The sequence below is a fragment of the Ambystoma mexicanum genome, chromosome 1p (genome assembly GCF_040938575.1).
Source record: "Ambystoma mexicanum isolate Mex_15411 chromosome 1p, UKY_AmexF1_1, whole genome shotgun sequence".
Classification (NCBI taxonomy): domain Eukaryota; kingdom Metazoa; phylum Chordata; class Amphibia; order Caudata; family Ambystomatidae; genus Ambystoma; species Ambystoma mexicanum.
The window spans coordinates 1314179481-1314203887 of record NC_090921.1 but is presented as its reverse complement, the minus strand read 5'-3'; the positions used below and the strand labels follow the sequence as shown (position 1 = coordinate 1314203887).

The window sequence follows — 24407 nt, the reverse complement described above, 5'->3', positions numbered from 1 at the left end:
ACACAGAGACTTAAACAACACCCTCTTCACCAGTAGAAGCCAGTGGAGTTGGCAAAGAATAGGGGACATGTCAGCACCATAACGTGGATGGGTAACTGCTCTAGCAGCCATATTCTGTAGTAGCTGAAGTCGACGTGTTGGATAGACAGGTTGTGCTAAATAGAGCGCATTGCAGTAGTCAATACCGCTCATTACCAAAGAGGATACTACAGGAACATGAACATGTGGTGGGATATAAGGGAGAACCTTACGAAAGACCATCAACTAAAAATGACCTGATTGGCAATCAGACATACCTGATCAGACATTGAAAGAGTGGTAAGAGATTTTAACACCTAAATCCAGCTAGGGGCCAGAACACAGAGGTCCAGTGCAGTAGATGATCAGTTGTACTCACAAACAGCACCTCTGTTTTTCTCAGCATTTAACTTCAGCCAGTTCCTGGACATCCATTCACCCACAGCCTGCAATTCACCCACAGCCTGCAAGCAACCCCTAAGCGGAACGGCAGTGTCGGGACAAGACGATCTAGACGAAGGAGGATCTGTGCGTCATTGGCATAGGAGTAGCATAGGAAGCCATGTGACAGCAGCGGCATAAACCCCTGCTGTGTCACTTGCATGTCTATCTCTCAAACAGGGATAGATTTGCTTTAGCATTTCAACAAAGATGGGCCCTTTAGTCGAACCATCAAATACACATATCTGTAACTGTGACTCGAATTTCTGGTTTGAAAGTTTTGAGCCATTTCAATCCTCCCGCTCCAAATGGTTTGAATCTTTCGAGCAGAGTCGAGCTCCCATTGTTTAGAAATGCTTGAATCTTTATCGAGCTGGTTAACCCATCCCTAAAACGCCTGCCTCACATCCACATCACACCTGAACCTTAGGCTAAACTACGAACACCAAACTGACTTTGTATGGAAGTCTAAGGATCCTGTCAGCCCTCTTGATTCACAGACTCATCTTTGCCTGCCCCCCGCCTCCCCACTATATATCCCTGCACTGAGCAGGAACTTCACAGTAACAATTAATGTATCTTTTCATTGGCTGGATTACTGGGTTAAGCAAGTACGGATTACAAAAATATATCCATTTTAGAATTTAAATATAATTGTACTCACCTAAACAATACCCCACTGGGAATGGGAATTTCCCCATTAAAAAGTATTTCACTCCCAACTTCTAAAAATAGGAAGTAAAATACACCCACTTAAAAATAATCTCATCTGGATCCCTGCCAGCACTGTCTGGCAATTCAAGTAATTTTCCTTCTTGACTCCCTTGTACTCGAACAAACTTCCCTTGGACCTAAGGGCTGGGACCTTATTGCACAGCTTCAAAACAGTCCCCAAACGCCACCCCAGTCATCTAAGCACAACCTCGCCTCTAAGGCCTCACACAGTCAACTTCTCTTGCACACAGTATATGTGAAAGTCACTCCTTAGACACTTGGGTAATTTGTATGTATGCATGGGTTTTATGTAGTGGAAACCTAAATGCACAGCAACAGAGCCAGTAGAACAAGGGCATGCAGCAGGAACAGGGCACAGTAATATGGCTGGAGTATTAAGGGTACACTTGTAAGGAAACAGAAAGATGGGATATTGAGGAGGTTAAAGGCAGGGGATCGGGACTGGGAGGTAAAGGCAGACCCAGACGTAATTAATGTGTTGGGATATCCACAGATGTGCTCCTTTTGAATCTGTGTTCTCGTCTGTTACATGCAATGGTTCCATGTGTTAATATCCCCGCAAAGATACTGCAATACAAAATATCGCCTTACTTTTGCTGCGATATGGAGGCATTGACCCTGCAGGGGACACCCCCGCAACCCCTGCATTATTTTTAAATGTGCGGGGGACACCCACGCAACCCCTGCTCCCACAAATTACCCCCCACAAAAATATTGCCTATGGCATTCCAGACACCCATATATATGGCAATATTTTTGATGGGGATAATGTGTAGGGATACCCATGCAATATGGGTTTTCTACCTGGTCTTTTGATACCCCGGGTCTGCATCAGCGAGTCTCTCCCTTGCCTTATTTGGCTATTAGAGAGGAAGCAAAATGTGTTTCATTTGAATTCCCCCCAGAAGACCCCACGGAAGGCACTAAGTCATTAGGCACCACCTCCCACACTTTAAAATAACTGCTGCAGCCATCTTGAAATGCCTCACTCGGGAATGGCCTTCTTCCCAAATACTGGTTTTTATTATCATCCACCACTAACCTCTTATCATTTAATGTGACCTCTGAACAGATAAACAAAAAAATACAGAGTCAGCCTGACCCTGGGCTGCACCCGCCTGTCATCTGACTAGATTTGTCAATATCCTAATGGCCTAGGAGATGTAGTGGCCTTAAATTAACTACTCAGATATTCACATTGACCAGGCCCCATCTTTGTATTATCTACGTTATTGTGGGCACCTGTTCAAAGTGGTCTGTGACTACGTCACACTCATCAAGGTCCATCATAAATCTCAAAACCCACGTTTGCACTTGGTTTCCAAACAAAAGCGAAACAAAGAGCTTTATTGATCAAATATACAGTTTCAGGAGCAAACACTAGGAATTCTCCTCTGCAGCCGCCCACCCAACAGGACCAGCGCTCTGTTGGCTAGTTGGAGTTGACCACAAGGAGTTTTTGCATGTACGAGTTCAGCCACTTCTGTCTCTCCATGGCCGTCAGCATTTTGCTTTTCTCACGGAAAGCCGTGTCATCAGCCAGGACTATGCTCCTCTTCCCTGTCTCCTCACTGGGAGGCCAGTCAGGAATCCAGCCCTGCCCCAGTAAGATACGGCCCAGCCCAGTCTCCCCGCTAGGAGCCTTCCGAGAGTCTGCGCTATCTGAGGGACTGAAGAAAAGCTGCCTTGGGGAAGGCTGCGGTGGTGGCTTCCCACGCCGCTCTGATGTTGATGGCTGATTGGACGGAAGGCCAGATGACATCATCTTCATGCTCCAGTCGCGCAGTGTGAAAGAGGGAAGCTGCAGGCCCCAGGTGGATGGCCTCAGGAGGAAAGGGTCCAAGGACTTCGGGCTGGATGGGTATTCAGCGACCTCTCGTTTCCAGATTCTAGAAAGATTTGGGAAACAGAACATAAGACAAGTCCTATAAGTAAAGTCGGGAAGAAGTGTTAGGAACCATTTTCCTGAATTCCTGTCTTGCTTGAAGATGGATCAAAGGCATAGGGTCATTACAGTTTTGTGGTAAAAATGTCAGTAAAATTGCCAGTAATTCTGGCACCTGCACTTTTACTGCACCGGTAAAACACAAATTTTCCGGTGGGGGCACTGATTGACCTCCAGCCCTGAGCTGCTGGTAGATCAGGCCCCCACCAGCAAGAAAATGCTGCAATCCCGGAATGCGGATTTACCAGTGTTTCCACCACCTGGAATATCCCAGGAACACCGGAATATCAGACGGTAGAAACAGTAGGGTCAGTTTGCCGGTACCCCGCCGGAATTACCGGCAGGATACCGGCAAACTTATAATGACCCCATAGGGATAGTTGTGGTTTCCTTTTGAGTGTGCCTCACTAAACATTGCGTATCCTTTATATATGTCATGCACTCCCACAATTGTCTGACGGATGCCTGATCAGTTGGGCTAATCTCTCATCAAGCTGTTACCCCCAAACTATCATCACACCCCATTGAATTCCCCACAAACAGGCACTGAGCAGCGGAACTTGCATTATTTAGATCGATATAACTTCAGATCTAGGCGGCTCTTGGGGACCCCCAGCACAAATGAGCTGAGATATACCCTTCTCTTTCTGACCTGCACAGACTCCATTTTCTCAGCCCTGTGGCTTCTGTGTGCCTTGGGGACCTATCACAACTGGATGTCCGTTTGAGATTATCAACTGCCCACTAACAACAACTTTACATGGGGTTATTTTATTGCCTGCTAGCTCATTTATTGATTTGATTCTTAGCAGTAGTACCACATCCATAGGGTCACCTAGCTGAAGCGTTTTAAAAAGTGGGTATACGAATTTTGGGTACAACGCTATAGATGGTTGTATTGACAAATTATAGGGCTCCGCTGTACAGCTGAATGCACACTGCCCCAAACCAAAAAGCTGGGATCTTAAGTTTCGGTCAGCGTGCCTTGAGCTAATTGATGGCTTCCCTGCATGTGGGGCTGTGTTACCCAAGTTGATGCTTTGTGGTTCAGGGAGAGAAGAGTTGTACTATGTTTAGCAGGGCTTGCAACCCGTGTCAGTTTCAAAGGCAGGTGGACCACTCTCAATGAGCACGATGTGGAGCAGGTTTGTTTGTGTTGCGTGAGGAGTTGTCTTTAGGTGGCTGTTTTTACTGAGTGCAGTAAGTTTGTTGGTTAAGTATGTTTTGTTCCAGCATTCATGGCTTTAGGGGTAGGGTGACCAGATAAAAGAAAAATTGGACATAGAAGAGAAGGACTACAGTAAACACAAACAGGACTCGAGAAAAAACGGTAGTCCTACTTCTATGTCGCTGGCCTGTTGCAGGAGAACGAAAAGGGAGGGGAAAGTGGAGGTGGAAATGGGGGCGAGAAAAGCCTTCATGAGCTGGAAGAGTCGCACCGGGGCCCGATTTCAGGATTTCTGAATCGGTTCCTGGCAAAAACCGGGACTGCGGTCACCCGCCCATCCAATCCCAGGACAGGATTCATTCATTTAAAACACTCTCGGGACCCCGGGACGTAGGGCGATTTCCCCGGACTGTTCCGGGAAAACCAGGATGTCTGGTCACCCTATTTAGGGGTGCTGATGCATACCTATTCAAATTGTATTTGTGAGCTGATGGTCAGTCACTAGAGTCGGTGTAGCGCACATTAGAGATTTGGTCCATGTGCATCAGGACATCATTTTGAACCAGATGTAAATCCTTGGAGGTCAGTTTCATTAAGGCCCTTGGCCAGCTAGTTGCAGGAAGAGAACACGGGCCTTGTTGGATGCTTAGAATTCGTTTTGTGGGTGAAGGGGCTATTATTCTTTCAGTAATTACAACATGCTAAAGCATTGGTTAGTGATTTTTTTTTTATCTGCAAAAGAAAAAGAGAGTCAACATTTACAATGTGCACATTTAGGTGCAGAGCTACTTTTTAGGGTGTGGTATTTGGGAGTTATTGAATAAAGTCTACTTGATCTTAGGTGTCTTTGTGTGATTGCGTCAATATTCCTAAATTAATGCCCTCATATAGCTGACAGGCTGTCACAGATCCTATGTCCACTTGATGTACAGCAAGAGATGGATGCTCCCGATGCTTATGGAAACTGAGAAATCAGACTAAGATGCCAAAGTGGGAAGAGGTATTGTATATGCAAAGAATACTACGGTCTAGTGGAGGGGACCCTGGCGCATCCCACAGGCCACAAACTCTTTAGATCACTGTATTATCATCTAGGTTATGCCAGGGTCATGCACTGTTTTAGAATTTCTGAGAAGGCCTGAAGCATTCAATGAGGATGAAGCCACCTTATCTACCAGAGGGGCAGAAGACCTCATGGTTTCAATGCTTTGGGAGAGACAATGAACCCTTTGTCAGTCGTCAAGGAGTTGAAGTTGACAAGTGATGTTTTCATGGAAGATTTTACACTGGGTGAAAAATCCATCTGGGTGGATGAGTCTGTTGACGGCTCGTTGAATGGTGGCATTATAAAGGCTTTTCTTGTGGCCTTTGCTGTGGTGTCAGCAAAGAGGATGTTTTTAGGGCAGTTCAGATTGCTGAGGATAGGGCTATCAGGGTTCGTTTGGGTAAGTGGCGAGGGTAAGGGTCTATGGGAGTAAGAATGCAAATGGTGGATCACTGACCTCGTCACACCTGCATAAGTCTCACTCTCATTAAACATCTTCCTTGGTGACTTCATCTTATTAGAAACCTGGGCCACTAAATGCACCATGGAAGTTTGCGTTAGTCTCACAAAAACATTGCAATGGATATAAATCAGCATATATTAAACCTTACTCAAGTCAGGAGCAACACACCCAACCTCATCTTCTTCACCTTTCCACTAGTCGAATGACTCAACCCTCTCCCACTCAACTGGACAGTCCATGCCACCATCTTCATTCATCTCACCTAAATCCTCCCTACTAAATATTTACAGGTTAAGCCCACCAAGTCTCCATGCCACTCTGTCAAAATGTTCACCATGTGAGCTCTAGGACAAAGTGTGGCAACCCTGCCTCCATTCGCCCCATCAACTCTGACATTCACACCCTACTATTATCGTTTAATCACACCACATAGATCTGGTAGATGTACATGCCACCGTGAAACTATGTCATCCCAGAACCAAACTCCCAACCCCTCAGTAGGGCCTCAGGAACTAACAAACAACAAACATATTATCTGAACACAATAAAAATGATTGCCTAAAACACAAAAAATGCCACCTATACGCCAAAATGATGGAATTGGAGTACAGGTAGGAGGAAGATGGCATGTGAGAAGGACACACACATTGTGGGCCTTATTTGGTTATTTACCCGCCCAATGATATCCCATGACCATGCTAAATCCTATGTCCCTTCCCATCCACTACCTACACCTCCCCGCCCAAAACACATCCCCCTGGGATCTCTTTGCGCTTGCTCTATCAAGAAGTAACATCAAAAATCAAAATGCCTGTGTTTTTTCAAAGTAGCCTGCTGAGAGTAAATGGCTTAATTGTAGGTGTAAATGGTGAACGTTTTAATAAATATGTCCTAACCAATTGGGCCTTTAGCCACTCAGTTTATTTCTCTTCCATGCACTGAAGCCCTGTTAAAGTCAAGCCACCTCAAAGCCAATGGTTTTAGCTTCAGGTATTAAATAGGCATTTGCTAGATACTGACATCATATGCCCATGTAATTACTCAATTTTCCAGCTTTTAAAAACTTATGACCACTTAGAACCAGTCTCCAAGCACCTGACCGTAATTCTAACCCGTGTTGCTCTGTGTTGTCTCTCTTCCAAGACAAACATATTGCCCCTGAGCTTTCCTCCCGGCCCTGTTTATCAGTGCTTAGCAAATGCCTATCCCATGCCAACATAAAAGCCCAAAATGTTGGCTTTGCCAGTGCTTGTTTGTTATGCACGAGTCTCCTAGTATACTATTCTGGTTGAAATTGCAAGAGCCACAATGCTCTTGCAGTTCAGAAAGCTCTTCAAGGTCCTTTGCTTCATTGAGTAGTTGGGGTACATCTAGGACCCGCTGCTCCTTCTCAATGGAGAAAACCATAACCAAGGGCCAGGAAATTCAAAATCCACAGCGAGAACTTTTAGTCTCTAGGGGCAGCTTAAATTGTTGTTGGAATCATCAACCAGCATTGCACAGTGCTCTTTTGGTCCCTAGCTAGGATTGCTCTATATAAACCCAAATATAAATATATATATATATATACAGATGGAGGCTGAGAATGATTAGAGGCTGAAACATGTTTGGGGATGCTCACAGTCTCTTGCAGACGGGATGTGACCAAGCAGTTTGGGCTGGACTGCCCCTTTTTGGGGTTGGACCAAGCCTGATTTGCATATGGTCTTTCTCCTTTTGTAATGGCTTGGCAGGTGAAGAACGATGGTCTGGAGGGTTGCCCAGAGCAATGCCAGAGGTTAAGATTCATAAAAAACCTTCCAGCCATCACCTCTTTTGATATGATTAGATTAGTGCAGTGTTACCTACTGCTGGTAATTTGTAGGAGATGTTGCTTATTTATTAACATAGAAGCAAATGTGGTGCTTCTGTCTCTGGGGGCAGGGGCAGGACAGTGGCAGTGTAGGTGTTGATGAAATGTTGATTGATGGTCCATAGGTCATGGGATGGGGTGGGGGAGGCACAAGGGTATTTGTGGGGAAAAGATACTACCTGAAATGTAATATATGTCGGCATTTTGTTGAAAATGATGGTTTACTGTCAATTGAAATGTATACTGGGCCATGTCATGTTGTTTTTGTGTGATCGCGGTCATATGATGGAAATCTGCCATATATATAGATGCATTGCCATTTGTTATTTAACGTCAGACTATGGTCTATCTGAACCCCACAACCATGCAGTGCTGTAAACCCAGACAACCCACAGGGCCACGTGGGCACAGCAATGCCAGATCAGGAATCCCAAAATAGGCTACGACAATAAGAGGGTGGCCGTGGACTGCTTCTTGCTCCTCTGGGAACTGTGAGTTTGAGAGTACAAGGATCCATGGCGAATAGAATTTGGGTGAAGTTCTGGTTTATTTCAGCAGGGTAATTGTTACCAGGGAAGTCAACAGAAAATGTGCTGGCTTTACTTTTCCCTCAACCCAATGGGGAGTGGTTGGAGGGGTCTTGATGGTGGCAGAGTACTGTGTGGATAAAAATGGCTTGATATTTGATTTGATTTGATTTATTGATTTATAGAGCGCTTTACACCATATTCTGGGTGATCTTGTTAACTGTTTTCTTAGTGAGTGGTGATTGCTCTCTGAATGCATCTTAGCCTAACTGTGATATCTCAAATCTAGGTGTGTGTTGACCTGCCCTGTGCATTCTAGCCTAATTGTGATATTTCAAATCTAGGTACTTCCCTGCTCTGTGCATTTTAGCCTAACTGTGATATTTCAAATCTAGGTGTTGCCCTGCCCTGTGCATTTTAGCCTAACTGTGATACTTCTGCCTAGTGCATTCTGCACTATTGTATTTGATGCGCCTGACATTTGAATCTAGCTGCGCTGTATCTTGCACTGCATTCCCGATATTCCTGATATCTGAATCTAGCTGCGCTGTATTTTGCACTGCCTTAATCTGTTGTGCCTGACAAATGCAGACTTTTCACTGTGCCTCCCTGGTCACCATATGATTGTTGTTATTTAGTCAATGTTAGGCATTTGCACACACTGCACACTGAGGTCACTTATGATTGCTGACATTTAGTCATATCAAGGCATTTGTACTCGTTGTGCCGCTCTGGTCACTGATACCTCAGTCCCATCTAATGAGACCCAATCTAGACCCGTGTGAACAATTTCGTAGGTATCCTACTCAGGTAGCTAGTACTACCATCATGCACGTCAGTGTGCTCCTTCTACTACACTACACTCTAGCCCCACGGGCTGTCCCAGTCAATCAGCTACCCACTGCAACAACCCTCCTCCTTTGGGCTAAATTCGATCAGTCACCTAATAGTCTGGCCTGCCCGAACCCACACCACCCGACACTGCCGACTGTGACTCCTATAATGAGCCCCGCAGAAACCACCGTAGGTTTACACTACTCTAGTAACCATATTAACCAATACCTTAATAACCCAGCTCTCTGGCTGGAACACTTCGCCAGGAAACCTACTCCTAACCAACCTTGCCCCCTTTTTCTTAGAAACAAGAGACTAGGCACTAGATTCCGCCTACGACACTCTCGCAACAACGCCACCAAGCAAACCTCACATACACCGCCTGGCTCACCCTCACCCACCGCTACATGCAAATCCACTACCACAGGGGTTAAACTGCCTGTGTTCAAGGGCGCCCTTATCAACGGCAGATCTCTCACAGAACACGCATTAGACATTGCTGACCTCATCACCACCTCTGACCTTGACTTCATCGCTATATCCGAAACCTGGCTACATGCTGCATCTGGCCCCTCACTACCCTGGCCTTACCGCCTGACTACGGCATCACGCGATGTGACCGCACCACTGCCTAATCCAGAGGCGGTGGCGTGGCCTTCATCCATAAAAACTCTCTTGACCTAAGAGTGGTATCCGACTCCAAACTCGAATCAGCCTAGTCGTTGTCAGTCAAACTATCACTAATGCCTAACCAAACGGCCACCCTCCACCTTATCTATAGGCCCCCAGGTCTAGCACCGACCTTCGTCTGCGAAAGATCCACTCTCCTCCTTGACAAAACTAAAAATAACTCACAAACAATCATCCTAGGCGACCTCAACTTAGGTCTTGGTGACCCAAAAGATCCCGTAGCAATAGATCTGGAGAATGTTCTAACTGACCTCGGCTTCACCTTGTACATTCAAGAACCCACCCATATCAAAGGCAGGACCATTGACTGGTTAGCAGGCGCTAACTGCAATATCAAGGTTCTCGACAATACCCCTTGCTTATGGTCTGACCATCACATCATAACTTTCAATATTGAAGCAACCCTGCGAGCCCCGACACCGATAGGCCCAGCACTCCCTACTAGAAGTAAAAAGGACTTAACTAAGGAGAAACTCCTCACACTGTTACTCCCGTCCCTCAATGCAGCTACTAACACCTGTTCTGATCCCACCTCCCTAGCAGACACCTATAACCAAACCATGCTCACGGCCATAGACTCTATAGCACCCATCAAACTTAGGAAGGCCAAACCACGAGCACATCTTAATTCATGGTTCACCCCACAGTTAAGAATACTCCGTAAAGCCAAACGCTGTGCGGAACATCGCTGGAAAAGCCACCCTTCTGATGAGCATAAAGATGGTTTCCTTCTTGCCTCACTCACCTACAAAGATGCTATCATCACCGCTAAAAAAGAGTCGCTTAACAATCGTATTCTGCAAGCTGATTCGAATACAAAGGAACTTTTCAGAATCCTAAAAGAGCTAGAAACTCCAGTCTCCCCCCCAGACACTTGCACGAAAGATAGTAAATGGTGTGCTAACATTCAAGCAGCCTTACTAAATAAAATCTCTATGCTACAATCTAAAATTAAAGACAAGCAGGACAGTCTGAAGCTCGACAACCGCTCACTCTCCCCTGCTAGGGCCCACCCTCTAGACACTGCTAACACCAAACCATTTGCCTTCTCACCGCTCACCGTTACCGAGGTAGAAAATATCATCTTGAGAATTAAACCATCCAACTGCCAAGGTGACCCTTGCCCAGCTCCTATCATTAAGGACTCTGCCCATGTTCTGGCCCCATTCATTACGGCCTTCATCAATTCCTCCTTTAAAACAGGTATTGTCCCAGACAACCTTAAGGACGCTTGGGTGATCCCACTGCTCAAAAAACCTTCCCTAGACCAAAGTATACCTACTAACTTCCGACCTATCACCACGGTACCGTTTTTGCTTAAGATTCTAGACCACGCAGCATACCTTAAGATCCAAGACTACTTGGAATCTAACAATCTGCTAGGTCTACGACAATCCGGATTTCGGCCCAGACACGGGACGGAAACTGCTTTAATAGACTTAAAAACCCAAATTGAGGTATTGAAGAATAAGGGAAAACTAGCAATGCTACTACTCCTCGACCTCTCTGCCGCATTTGATCTGGTCAACCACCAGATCCTATGCAGACACCTCCACTCTGCTGCCAACTTCTCGTCCTCTGCTGCGGCCGGGATCAAATCCTTTTTGAGCAATAGATCCTTGAGGGTCTTTGCACCATCCGCAGCCTCGGACCCCTCCCCAATTCACAGCGGCGTACCTCAGGGATCTTGCGTGTCACCTACACTTTATAACATTTTCACGAAACCACTCTTTCATGTGCTTGACTATCTGGGTGTCTCCTACACTAACTATACGGATGACACCCAGATCATTCCCATCACTGGTGATTATCTAGCTGACACCAAGGCCCTTAACGACGTCTACCTGGTCATCCAAGCCTGGATGGCCCAACACCAGTTATACCTAAATGACGATAAAACAGAGCTCCTTATCTTGGGCACCTCACAACGCCTGAGAAAACTAGAACTGCCCTATCAGTCATTCACCATAGACGGTAATACCATACGAGTCTCGAAAGATACCAAAACGTTAGGTTTCTACCTTGACGCCACCCTATCCTTATCTAGACAAATAAAGCAGTCAGATCTGCCTCTGCATACACGTGCAAACTTATTGCTGCCTGCCGACCTTTTCTTACCACCCCTAACAGTGTCACACTAGCTAGAACTCTCATTATGGCTAAAATTGATTATTTTAGTGCTCTTTACTTAGGTACTAGCCAAGAGAACCTGAACAAACTCCAAACAACCCAGAACAATGCCATACGAGCTGCCCTTAACATCCCCCGCAACCACCACATTTCAGAATCCAGAACTAACCTAAAGTGGCTACCTGTCAAGCAGAGAATCTCACTAAAAACACTTGCCCTCACGCACAAATGCTTGGCTAACAAGGCCCCTCTCTACCTCTGAAGTTGGCTGTCTCGCCATTCGACCGCCCGACCTTTAAGAACTGCCCAGACTCACTGTCTATCGATCCCTAGGTTTAAACTTCAAAAAGCGGGGGGCACTAGCTTCCCTGTCCTAGCCTCAAAGCTATGGAACTCCCTCCCCGCTACAATCAGAGATGAAGACTCTTTCAACACATTCAAGGTCAAAACTAAATCTTGGCTTTTTGACCAGCACTAAGACATGCCCTGCGCCCTTGTCTTACAGACTCTGGCCCGCTGACCTCCGTTACTACTTCTGCACACCCTATGGGTATATCCACTGTTAAGCCTAGCGGCACTGTAATCACTGTAATATATGTAGTTAGAAACACTGTTGATATTCTGTTAATGTCATTTTGTCGGTATATATGCATTATTGTAACTTTGCACAAATTGCGCCCTGATGGCTTGCGCGTTATGAATAAACAAATACAAATACAAATACAATGTGACAGGAGAAGGGGACAAGGATGAGCGTGGCCCTTTGAGGTATTGTAAGCCTGCTACTACATGTAGGGTGTGTTGTAGGTGATAATTTGACCAAAAGTGTTTCTTTCTAGGCACCTTTGCACTATTTGGACTGTTATGTGGCATTCATGGTCGAGGCTTCAGTGCCAGTGCCTTTCAAATTAACTTAGGAAAAGGAGAGGCGAGGTAGGTATGGGGTTAGAAGGGGCATTGTTGGTATCTTTTGCCTCACAGTAGTTTTTGGAAACTCGAAATGTACACGCAGAGACTGTGAAGGCGCTATTTGCAAAGGGGGTGTAAGAAGGGCCAAATAGATGCATTGGACGATGCTCATACAGTTTTGAATTCTGATTTGAAAATAACCATTCGTCATTGCAACTGCTGTCTGTGATTTCTGAATGTATGACCCATGAGAATCACAAACCTCACTGAACGCGATTGTACTTGGAACCAATTTACACACGAAGATGTGATATGAGGATTTAGACCGACAGGGTTGGCAAAGACATATACCATCCCTTTACCTGACAAAGATAACCAGTATCGAGCTAAAACATTTTATATCACACTCGCGCATGAACGTTTTGCATGCAAGGGAATTTATAGGAGCATGGTTGGATATTCCTTATGCAGAAAGATTATGCAGATGGTGTAATGAAGAAATAGAAACTATTCGTCATATCTTGTCGCAATGCAAAGCCTTGATACCCATGTGTGTGAAGGGTTACGGAAAACCTTTGAGCAACCTGGAAGACAGTTCAAGAGACCAATTCTGGTAATGTATATATGGGGCAATTTCTGTGGTAGCAAGTACAGCAGCACGTGACATATGGAAGGAGACTAAAAAAAGAGGGATGAATTCCCAAATTGTACATCTTCAGAGATTATGTATTTAAATTGAATTCTAAATGTGTTGGAAAATGTTTCAATCACGTGCATTTTGTTGTAGCTAAGTGACATTTTAGACGTGAAGAAAGTGTTAGAATGGTGTGTATGTTGATCATTTTGATATGTATTTTGATATGAAATGTGCTTAAAGTTCTAATGAATTAAACTATTTGCACAATAAAAAATAAAAAAACTTGGACCCAGTACATTGTATTTTCCCTTGATGTGAGCCGGGAATCAGAAGCACATTCCTAAGCCTGCCTCAAACCTGTAGCCTGTGAAAGTGCCTCAATTTACAGAAAAAAGGTACACAGACATTAAGGCCAATGTTAGCCAACCCCATCTCCCGACAGTTGTTTTGGCAGCAACTTCCATGAACCCCAGACATCGTAGTCAGTGTTGAAGGATCCAGGGTGTTGTTGGCCAAATTATTATGGGGGAAGACAGGGAACACCAAACCCGCCCTTTCAGCCCATACCCCACTTTTGGAACGCAGATCTTGGGTAGCTTCTAGCTTTTCCCTTCCACCCAAGGTTGATTTTTTCAGAAGAGGGGACGGCCTCTAGAAAAAAGGACCTGATCCTCGTTACAAACATAAAGAAAGACGGAATGGAAGAGAGAGGACCCACCTGTCTGAGCTTCTGAGATGGGGAAGAACAGAAGCAGAGGACAGCAGGAGGCAACATCCCATGAGGAGAGAGAAAGACAGCAGGGCCCTGCTGGAGGCACATCCTTCCATCCCCTGCAGGAGGGAAGAAGAAGGCCATCAGAGCCACGTCAAACAAAAGGCAGAGAGAGTAATAAGAATTGATAATGCACACCCCTAACAATAAGCCATGTAATAGTTGCACGTTGTAGTATAGAAAAACCGCCTCACTGGACATATTAGCTGATAATAAGAGTTCTAACATTATAGATCGGTTCAAGGGACAGTATCACTCATTTCTCAGGGACGGTCATTGTGTGTCAATGAAATGTTCGACAGAAGTTCGACCATTTGAATACAAGTGATGGAGGCCCCTGGACTTAATATACCATAAAAGACGATAAAATGTAAGTTAGGTGTTTTGTCCGAGTGTGCTGCTGTTCTCGGTGGTGCACCTGACAATCCGGCTGTACACTTGCTGTATTGAACTTGTATGGTCATGTCAAGAGAGTTCCAAGGTGGGGTGCTTTCATTCATTGTTTTGATAACCTAGAGAAGTATTTTATGTTAATGTTCATGCATTTAAATATATCTATTGACCCCTAAGTGGTGCTGGAACCAACTCATGGTGATAACAAACTTTATAGCCTGAAAGCAGGGCTGTAAGTGGGTTGGGGCTGAGTCCCGGCAGTCTCCCAAAACATCAATTTGAAAGGCGCTGGCTCCCACCACCCAGACGGCAAGGAAAGCAACTGTTTTCCCCCCAGTCCACCGCAAGAGGACCAGAGCCCTGCCAGTAACAAGCCAGTGTCACATCACACTGTGCTGTTTCGTAGGTACTGGACTGCATTTGTTTCATTCAATAGACTGCTTGAAACATAAAGCCCACTCCCAAAAAGCCCAACTCAGCAGAAATCTGGGTTGGGCGGGTCGGGGGGGTGACACTGGTGGCAGGAACGGGTGGTTGCCTGAAGCAGCCGCCTGCAGCTGGTACAGGGCGGCCTACACTGCAGAGACGAGGCAGATCCACGGCAACGCCGGTGGCTGGTGGATGGGCGGCATCAGTGGTAATAATGGAGGATAAATGAGGGCAGTGAGAGCATTGGATGCCCCCGTCCTCCGCCTTGTGTCCTGCCGTTGCCAGTTGCCTTGGGGTTTCACATTCCGACACAGGGAATGGTTATCCCACTGATTCCAAAAAAATCATTTTTCAGCCACCAGTATTCCAGGGTTCTTGATCGAAAAACTAGAGAAAGAAAGGAAGTTGGGAAGAGTTGGGGGTCCTTTTTCGCCAACCCCCTTTCCCTGACTCTGTTTGATCCCCGTTGGGCATAGTTCCTAAGAAGGAGGCGGGAAAGTATAGGTTGATCATAATCTGTCCTTTCCCAAGAGCTCGTCGGTGAATGAAGCAATACATGATGGTGTCTGCTCAGTGAGCTTTGCCTCCTTCGATGAGGCGCTCAGTCAATTGCATATCCTGGGCAGAAGGGCACTGCTGTCAAAGTCAGATATCGAGTCTGCATTCAGGCTGTTCGCGGTGCACCCAGACAATTATCGGTTGTTGGGTTTCCAGGCAGAAGCGCAATTCTACTTCGATAAATGCAGGCTCATGGGATGCTCAGTCTCCTGCAGCTATTTCGAGACATTCAGTACCTTCTTGGAATAGGTCACCAGGCGCCAGAGTAGGGGGGGATAGGGTTGTACATTACTTGGACAATGAGTTGTTCTTGGGCAAGCCCGCTCCAGGCAATGCCTGGACACGCTGCATGCGTTCCAGGCAGTGACTGAGAAACTTGGAGTGCCCTAGCCAGGGACAAGTCGGAGAGACCAGTCACTTCCATGACATTCCTGGGAATAGAGGTTGACTCAGTGCAGAGCATATACCGTCTTCCAGCGAGCAAAGTAGAGGAATTCAGAGATTCCGTCAGCCTCTGCTTGCTCGCAAACAATGTAATTGTGGGTTGCCCTGGTGTGGACAGGCTTGGGGGGGCCTGTGATTGATATGCAGTCCTTCTGGGTTGGGGCAGTGACCACAGCAGCTGGTATGGGCCTCGAAAAGGACCAGATTATAGGAATTGGGAGATAGAGGTCTGGTGCATTCAGGGCTTACATAGGGCCTCACCTGGCTTGTTAGCAAGGGCGAAATGAGGCGGGGAGTGCCAGGGTTTCTGTAATGCTCATCATACCTTAGTGTTTGACTAATTTGCTCTCTCGCTTTCTGTTGATCATTTTAGAGGATGCCTCCCGTGAGAGTGGTTTGGGTGATTGGGCACTCATACATCAAGTGGATGGAAAGGAGGGTGAGCATGTACCCGGCATTGTTGAAGTGCCAAGGAACAGTCATACACTGGATTAGTGTGTGGGCATGTTGATCGGGCAGGTCTGCAAGACTGAAGCCAGGCACAGCATTGAACGGCAGCTGCCGGATCCTGCTTTGGTTATGTTGCACATTGGGAGAAACAATTTGGTCTCATTGGGGAGGAGGAAAGGGTGGGAATCCCTGGTTTCCCTGATTGGTTGGCTGGGAAGGTTTGCCCGTGTGCTCTGATTGCCTGGTCCCAGATCATCCACAGGACAAGATGGGGTGCGCCTAGCCCCAGATGGCCGCTGAACATTTCTGCGAGACAACTGAACAATGAACTTGCTCAATTGGCATCCGGCCGCGGGCATCTGAGGATTGTGGATAATGGTTTGGTGAGAGGGCCCGAAAATGTACCCCACGACAGAGTTAATTTGTCTGTGAGGGGTACTGACTTTTTGCTCAAGAACTTCTTGGTGCTGGTGCGCACGGCATGAATTGAGGGGAGTGCCCCCAACCAGGTTTTCAAAGTCCCTGTGGCGGGTGGGCGAGGACCATGTGGACATTGAGTTGCCTTTTCTGGGGGCCCTGAGGCCGATAGGGTGCAGTGGCAAGAGCAGGTCTGCCTCTCACTAAGAGGTTTTTTTGGGCTTGTAGGGTTCCGCTGGAGAGGGCAGGATCAAGAGGCGAAAGATGCCAGTCCGAAGAGGGGTGCCTCCCAGTATCGCTCCAAAAAGGGCATGGGGGAGGCCCGCTGCGGTAGTGGGCCTAACGGCTGTGCGGCGCCCACGGGGCAGAGGTCATGGTCAGCCTGGACCACCTGTCACATGGGGGTTTGTTCACTGGAATGTTGTTGTTCAGGCAATATTGTTATTTGGATATAATTGTGTGGTCTTCATGTTTTTTCAGCTGCACTGTGTAAGCATTCTAGATGTTAATGTCGCTACAGTGGGCCCAACTAAATTAGCTTCATGCCCCACTTGCTAGACAGTCCTGGCTACGCCTCTGCCGGTGAGATGCTGAACATAGTACGCTTTCCAGTTGTTTCTGGTAGCTCAGAGTAGCTGTCAGCGAAGGGTAGCAATGACAATACTTAGGCAGGCCCCAATAATCAAGTATGTCCAGGAGTGGCTGGAGAATGTTTGCCGCGTGTGGTACGTGACAAAGTGTTGTCCTTTACCCTGGTAATGGGGAAATGCTGCTTTTAGGAGCATTCTAATTTCTGACACCCAATTAACGTGGGGCCTTAGGTGGCAGCAGCAATATTCCCTTGCCCTAGAACACTCCCATGGTACACTGCTGCACAAAGAGACAAATTATGTTGTGCTTTTTAGGCCACCTTCAACCGAAATCCCCACTTGAGCTCTGTACTATAATAATAATAATTGGTTATTTATAACGCGCTTAATACCCAGAGGTTTCAAAGCGGGAACCGCAGATCGAACCTCTGTTGCTCCACGTCGTCTTGCTGCCAAGGCGAGCGCGGTGACCTTGAGCTATCCTCCCGAGATTATTGTCACAAACTATTCTTGTGCAACAGATGGGAATAACATGATCATGGGGTCTACCCAATAGTGACCCCTGCTTAACAAATGTAACAAGCATTGGCAATGCCAACAGTTTGGGCATTGTGTGGGCATGGGAAAGGCACTTGCCAGGTACTGCCGTAGTGGTATTCGCTGGCCATTGATGATAATAGGTACACAATGCTGATTCTACCTGGGCAATTAATACAGTGCCTTGCAAAGGCCTAATACTGTGCACAAGCAAAACTGTTAGATTCGTCAATGCTTGTTTTTTACAGGGCTTCAGTGAAGGACATGCAGAGTGCTTATAAATCGAGTGGCTGAAGGCAGACCTGGTTAAAACATTTTTATGATACCAGTATAACAACTCAAACTAAGCCATTAAGTCTCAGGAGGCTGATTTCAAAAGACACGGGCAGGCACTTAGAGGGCAAAGTTTGATGGCAAGGCTTGAATAAAGTGATCTCAAAGAGTACCCTTAAGGCAGTGTTTCGGGCGGGAAGGGGCAGGAACTGGGTGGTAATCGCTGTAGAGATCTGCATGGCCATGGGCAGTCAATAGGTGGGCAAATAACCAAACAACACCTTCAACCTTTGTGTCCCTCCTTATATGCCATGCCTCCCTATCTGTACGCTAATGCAATAGTTTCGGCTTATAGGTGGCGCTGCCACCTAATAGCCCAAACTAAAAATGATGATCCGGTGATCGCTTCTGCATGAAAGGAGACCTGTGCATAGTGTTAAGCTGCTCCTCCCAGAGCCCTATTCTTTCCTCAGTGGTCTCACACACATCTTTGGTGTTCGCCCATGGCACACAGAAAATGACAGAGGGTATTCAGAGCATGGTTATGCATGCACAAATCATGCCAGATGCTCTGAATTGTAGGTTGATGGCACACAGTTAATACGTGTGCTGAGCACGGCTGAGGTGGTTTGCAGAGATCAGTGGGTAGGTTTGCGGAGTCTTGCATAGGGGGTGTGCTGAGCCAGGCTGAGAAGGAGTGCAGTGACTTCCTGGAGAGGTGCCAAGAGGATGGTACAGCATGTGGTGAGGAGGTCTGTTGAGCATGCAGTGCAACATGGTTGCAGATGGTCTCCATTGTAATGGTGTCTAGAGCGAGGCTGAGGGTCGGTAGAGAACCAAGTCGAATATGTTTAGCGTACATTTGAATGCCTGCCGATTGTCAATGTTGCTGAGTTTATGCTGGCCATATCATAGGGTGTAGGGTGTGAATTCTAAGGAAAGGGTGGATATGGTAGGGTGGGAAGAAATTGACCATGTGCAGAGCAGGTATGCGTGTGTGCAGAGCATGGTGGAGTGTGCAAAGTATGGCAAAAGGTGTTCTAAGAATTACTAGATGCAAAAAATGGGTGCATAGTGTCTAAGGGTATCCAGACATTAGCTGAAGAAGTGTGGAATGTGGATGATAGTGTGGTGACCTTGGCAGAGGATTCGTAGGGTCAAGCCAAGTATATGCAAACCAGGACAGAGCGTGTGCACTGCGTAAGTGAGGGTTTGTGGTGACCATGAAGATCAAACTTTTCTAAGCTTTAGTCAACAACGAGAGGGGGGACAAGCATAATGTTCACCACCATAATATGGAGGGGGCTCCTTAATCCTTTTTATATCCTTAGGGTGTATTGAAGCATTTAAGAACCGGCAGTGACAGGGTTAACAATGATCTGGTCTATTAAAATATAGGAACAAGAAGAGGAAGGACTTAACAGGAAAATAGCGTGATCTCTAACATTGTTACAAGAAGCAATAATTCCAGTTGCAAGCTACTAGCCAGCCATAAAAAGTCACTTGCCACCTCAATCTTATACATGCACACAGCACACACTACATTTCTTACTTGCCAAGAGTCAAATATCACTAGTCAGTGGCTAGCGCAAATTGTATGCCCTGATTATAACACTGGATTAATCCAATATAACATTTAGAGAGGTACTGTACCACAACTTCGCTGAATAAACCCAAACGTAGGCCTGGTGTAGCAGTTTTACCACACCTGCCCAGTCCCATTCAAAGCAATGCAAAACAAGGACCAGCACTGAATGTGCACTCGCCCATCCCACTATAAAACAAAAACAGAGAGAGGTGTCATAACCACTGTGTCCTCTAGCCAAGGTGGGCATCCAAGAGGGGTACTACATCACATTGCATGTTCCAACCTACTACAGGAATCATAGAGTGGCACTGGGCCATGCCTCCCCTTTCTTGTGGAAAGCTAACAGTGTGGGATAGGCACCATACTACCCCCCCCGCCCACCTCGTGTCACCCAACTCTGAGACACAGAGCAAAGTAACATACCACATCTGCCCTATCCCATACAACCCCCAACAATCAATGAGCTGTATGTTGGTACATATGCACTGTCTCAAAAGAGTCAAGGAATCAGAGAGTGGCACTACAGGCCACCTGCACTAATCATGTAACTCTGCTTCTACCTTCAACCCAAACTAGGCTAATGAACCTGCTTTGTTTCAACCCACTCCGGAGATCAGAAAGATACTGCACTGGGCATTTGTTGTGCTAAAACGTACAGGGAATCTTACTGAGGTACCATGACATCCCTGCCCCGCCGAAGCCCAGCGATCCAGCATGTGTAGTGCACCATACCTGCTCTTTGATTGGCCAATCTAGCAATCAGTGGGAATTATTGATCTGCATCTCTTCGCTCCATCCCACAATAGGAATCAGAGTTCCTGCTGCACCTGCCCTGGGCAAAGCTAGAGACTGGAAATGTACCCAACCATTGCTGTGTAAGCCTGCTCTTGGAATCAGAGGGGATCGCCATAGCACACCTGCCTTGTCCTATCCCATGTTAAGAATATGTAAAGGTTGTGTACAACTGTCCTGCAGAACCCCACTATCGAGATCAGAGAGTCACACTAACACACCAGTCTGTTTTTCCAAATCAGACAAACAACCAGAGATTAAGACTGTACTCCTTCTGCCCTGCATCAAAATAGGCGATGGAATAGAAAAATGGACTGGGTCAGACTTGTACTATCCCTGCCTAGTCTAGAGATCACAGAAGTTCTGAACACCCTTGCCCTGAGTCAAAACACTTTAGGAATCCACCTGAGGTGCCATGCCACACCCCCCATCTGCTACCCTGAACTAAGAATCAGAGAACAGTGCCATGCAACACCTCTGTTCCCAAAGGCAATCTGCTTTTCAGTGAAAGACACCATAGCACACTTACACCATCCAACTCCCCTGTAGTCTTCCAGTTTAGTAGTAGCCCATTAAACTATCCAGCTCCCTCTGTCCTGAATTAAGCAGGATTTAGACCTAGGTATTGTAAAATAAATGCACTGGCGTGCGGAGAGATGTACTGTACCATACAACCATTGACCCAACTAGCTCTACCAATCAGTAAGAGGTACCACACATGTCTTGCTTCACCCAATGCTAGGTATCAGGGAAAGGATCTGTGCCACGCATGCCACGTCAAAACCAAGAAAGACATCCTAAAAAGGCACCACAGAGCGCCTGCCCTGTCCCTGGCGGTGCTAGAGGTCAGAGAGCAAGCTTTCCGACTAGAAATTAGAGAGGTACGACACAAGGCTAGAGGTACCTTACTACACCTGCACAACCCACACCTTTGGTAGGAATCTGAAAGAGTTTTCATACCCCACCTGCCCAGTCGCAGCATTCCCTAGTACAGAGAGAGGCACAGCATGTCGCGTCAGACTGATTTTAGCCAAAGCTGGGGTTCCGAAAGCTGCACTGTGACACCACATGCATCTCTGAGACAACTCTACGTATCCGAGAGATTTCCCAACCACTTCTGCACTCGCCTAACCCTGGCTAGAAATCAGAGAAAGTACTAGAAGAAATGTCTGCCCTCAGGGAACCCATTGCATAAGCATGAGTGGGTGCCATGCGACCGTGTGAAGGAATCAGATACTGTCCACACCCCAGTACAATCTGGGTATGAGATAGTGATATCATACCACACTTGCCGTGTCACAAGTGGTAACATCACAGCTATCCTGTCCAGCATTATAGCTAACCTGTCCCAGGCTAGGAATCATAGAGTCGCACTGTACCACAATCTGAGTGTCTCAATCTGAACTACGGCATAAGAAGGACGGATGTCATAGCAGGAGTGCTCTGAACTAGCACACGCGCACACCTAGATGCCATGCCACCCCACCCTGCACTCACCCACTTTAGGAATCAAATACAGGCAGCAAGCCACACCTGCCTCATTAAAGTCCACCCTTAGAAGAGGCAGGAGGCTCAATACCACACTTGGTTCCTAGTGATTGCATAGAATGCAAAAGAATTGAATGCAAAATCGTCTAAATAAATGCATCGAAAAAATGCATTTTTTAAAAAAAAAAACATTTTAATGGGGGGTCCCGCCTAAACTCCTGTTTTTTTACCCCTTAAAACCCATTATAGTAAAAAAAAAACCTTTACCTACAAAAAAAACATTTTTGATGCATTTTTTTCGACGATTTTGTATTTGATACTGTGTATGTATTCGATGCAATGCCTGGATACCACCACACTTCTATCCCACCCTGCTGTAGGAATGCGAGAGCTGTTCCACGCCAACCCTTCCATGTCCCGGAAATCTTCAGGAATGAATGAAAGGGGCCTACAACGTGTGCACTGTGTCACTTTCTTACAGATCCCTGAGATAAATATTTGATCCTATGTCCTCCGTCGTAAAACCCCTGAGAGTGTCTCCCTTTCCATGTCAGAGAGACAAGTATGAGAATAGACCCGCCCTACCCTAACATAGACTACGGATCAGAAGGAGAGCGCTAAAACACCACACGTGCCCTCAGATGTATCAGAATCCGATCAGAAGAAGCTAGGGCAGGACACTGTCCCTGCCCTAACACACTCTAGAGAGCAGAGCGGGCCTGCACCTCCCGTGAGCTCACATATTTTAAAGATGGGAGACATATAACAGATAGCATATGCCCTGCACACTCTGCAGATCAAATAAAGAGGCAAGGCCTGGCCTAACGCGCTTACAGCTAGGTGAGAGGGAAAAGCCCACTGCTGCCCTAACAGACCCCAAAGAACTAACAGACTACATCTGCTCTAAGGCACTCTGCAGATCACAGAGTTAGGAGCCCACACCTCTCCTGTGCATAGAAACTCTAGTCTCTGAGGGATAAGAGACTACACCTGCTTTGCCCAGAGACACTCTAAAGATCATGACAGCAAATGGCCAAGGACAAGACAGAGCTGAGCACATATTGTTTTGTCAGAGCACCGTTTCACCATGTGGCCTAAACCTCCACCTAGGCCTCCCACCCCCAATATCTGCTTCTGAGCCAAGAGGGCAGGAGCTCCCACACAAACAGGCCGCAGGATCTATACAAGGAAGACTGAATTGTTCAACCCCTGAGCTCTGTGCAGAAAAAGCCTTACATACTTTCGAAAAGTGGTCCCAATGGGTGTATATGCATTGCAATTGTTGAGGGCTGGGGCTCGGCCACCGAGCCCCGCACCCCCCATTAAGGGGAAGGAGGGTTAGTAGAGTAAATCGTTTTCATGTACATCGCTGTAAGAGACCACGCCTGCCCTGGTGCACCAGTGGTCACCTAACACATCCGCCCTGTAGGAATCCATAAAGAGAACTGCTATCCTAACCTGGTCTAGATGTTAGAGAGGGTTACTTGCACACCAACCACGTCACCAGTCCACACCCTGACCGCAGTAAAGCAAGCTCTAGAACAAAAATACACGCTATAATACACATCCCTGACCAAGGTGAGCCTTCAAACCAGAGTGATACCACAGCACAGGCTTGCGCCTTTCATGTCCCACACCGAGCCAGCAATCAAGCAATGGGCCCATACTTGTTCAGAGTGCTGCAGCTACCCTTTCCCAGGCCGCTCTGGAAACCAGAGTAGTATGATACCATACTTGCTTTACCCCACCGGACCCAGGACTAGTAAAGCGGTGCTGTGGACAATTTCCTTCTTCCAGGCCACACAAGCGATTGCAGGGAGGTACCATACCTGAAGTGGCAGTCCTGTTGTTCCAACCGTGCCGACGCGGAGTGCACCTCAGGGGGGGATTATCTGTCTGTAGTTGCTGCCCGGCCCCCATATTTATACGATTGTTTCTCGGGTAGTGACGCAAATCATGCTCCGAGACGCTGCTCCCCTTGTTTTTTGGATGGCGCTGAGCTGACAGGGCCTATAACCTCTGTCCGCAGACACTAGGCCGCCTGATACATGTCTGGAGTAGGGGAGGGGCACTAAGAGAGAGGAAATATACAAAACCGATGTTTTAATCGTTATATCCCTAGGGGAAGCGTCTGCCCTCAAAGGCAAACCCGAAAAGCGATAATGAACCTGTAATCAAACGTCAGCCTTGGGAGAGGCCGCGCACTGGGCCCGTCGCCTGCGTTGGCGGGGCAGGTATTTTTAATTCAAAGTCGGCGTGGCGGGTCATTATGGCCCCCTCTC

At 46.8% G+C, this 24407-nt stretch overlaps 1 long non-coding RNA gene across 1 annotated transcript; it reads right to left on the bottom strand.

Moving 5' to 3' along the window:
• Window positions 1-2975: 2975 nt before the first annotated feature.
• Window positions 2976-24080, bottom strand: LOC138575312 (uncharacterized). The gene is made up of 3 exons (XR_011303948.1): window positions 23955-24080; window positions 14113-14225; window positions 2976-3083 (listed from the first exon to the last, which is right to left on the bottom strand). It is a non-coding gene; the product is annotated as an uncharacterized lncRNA (long non-coding RNA).
• Window positions 24081-24407: the final 327 nt, after the last annotated feature.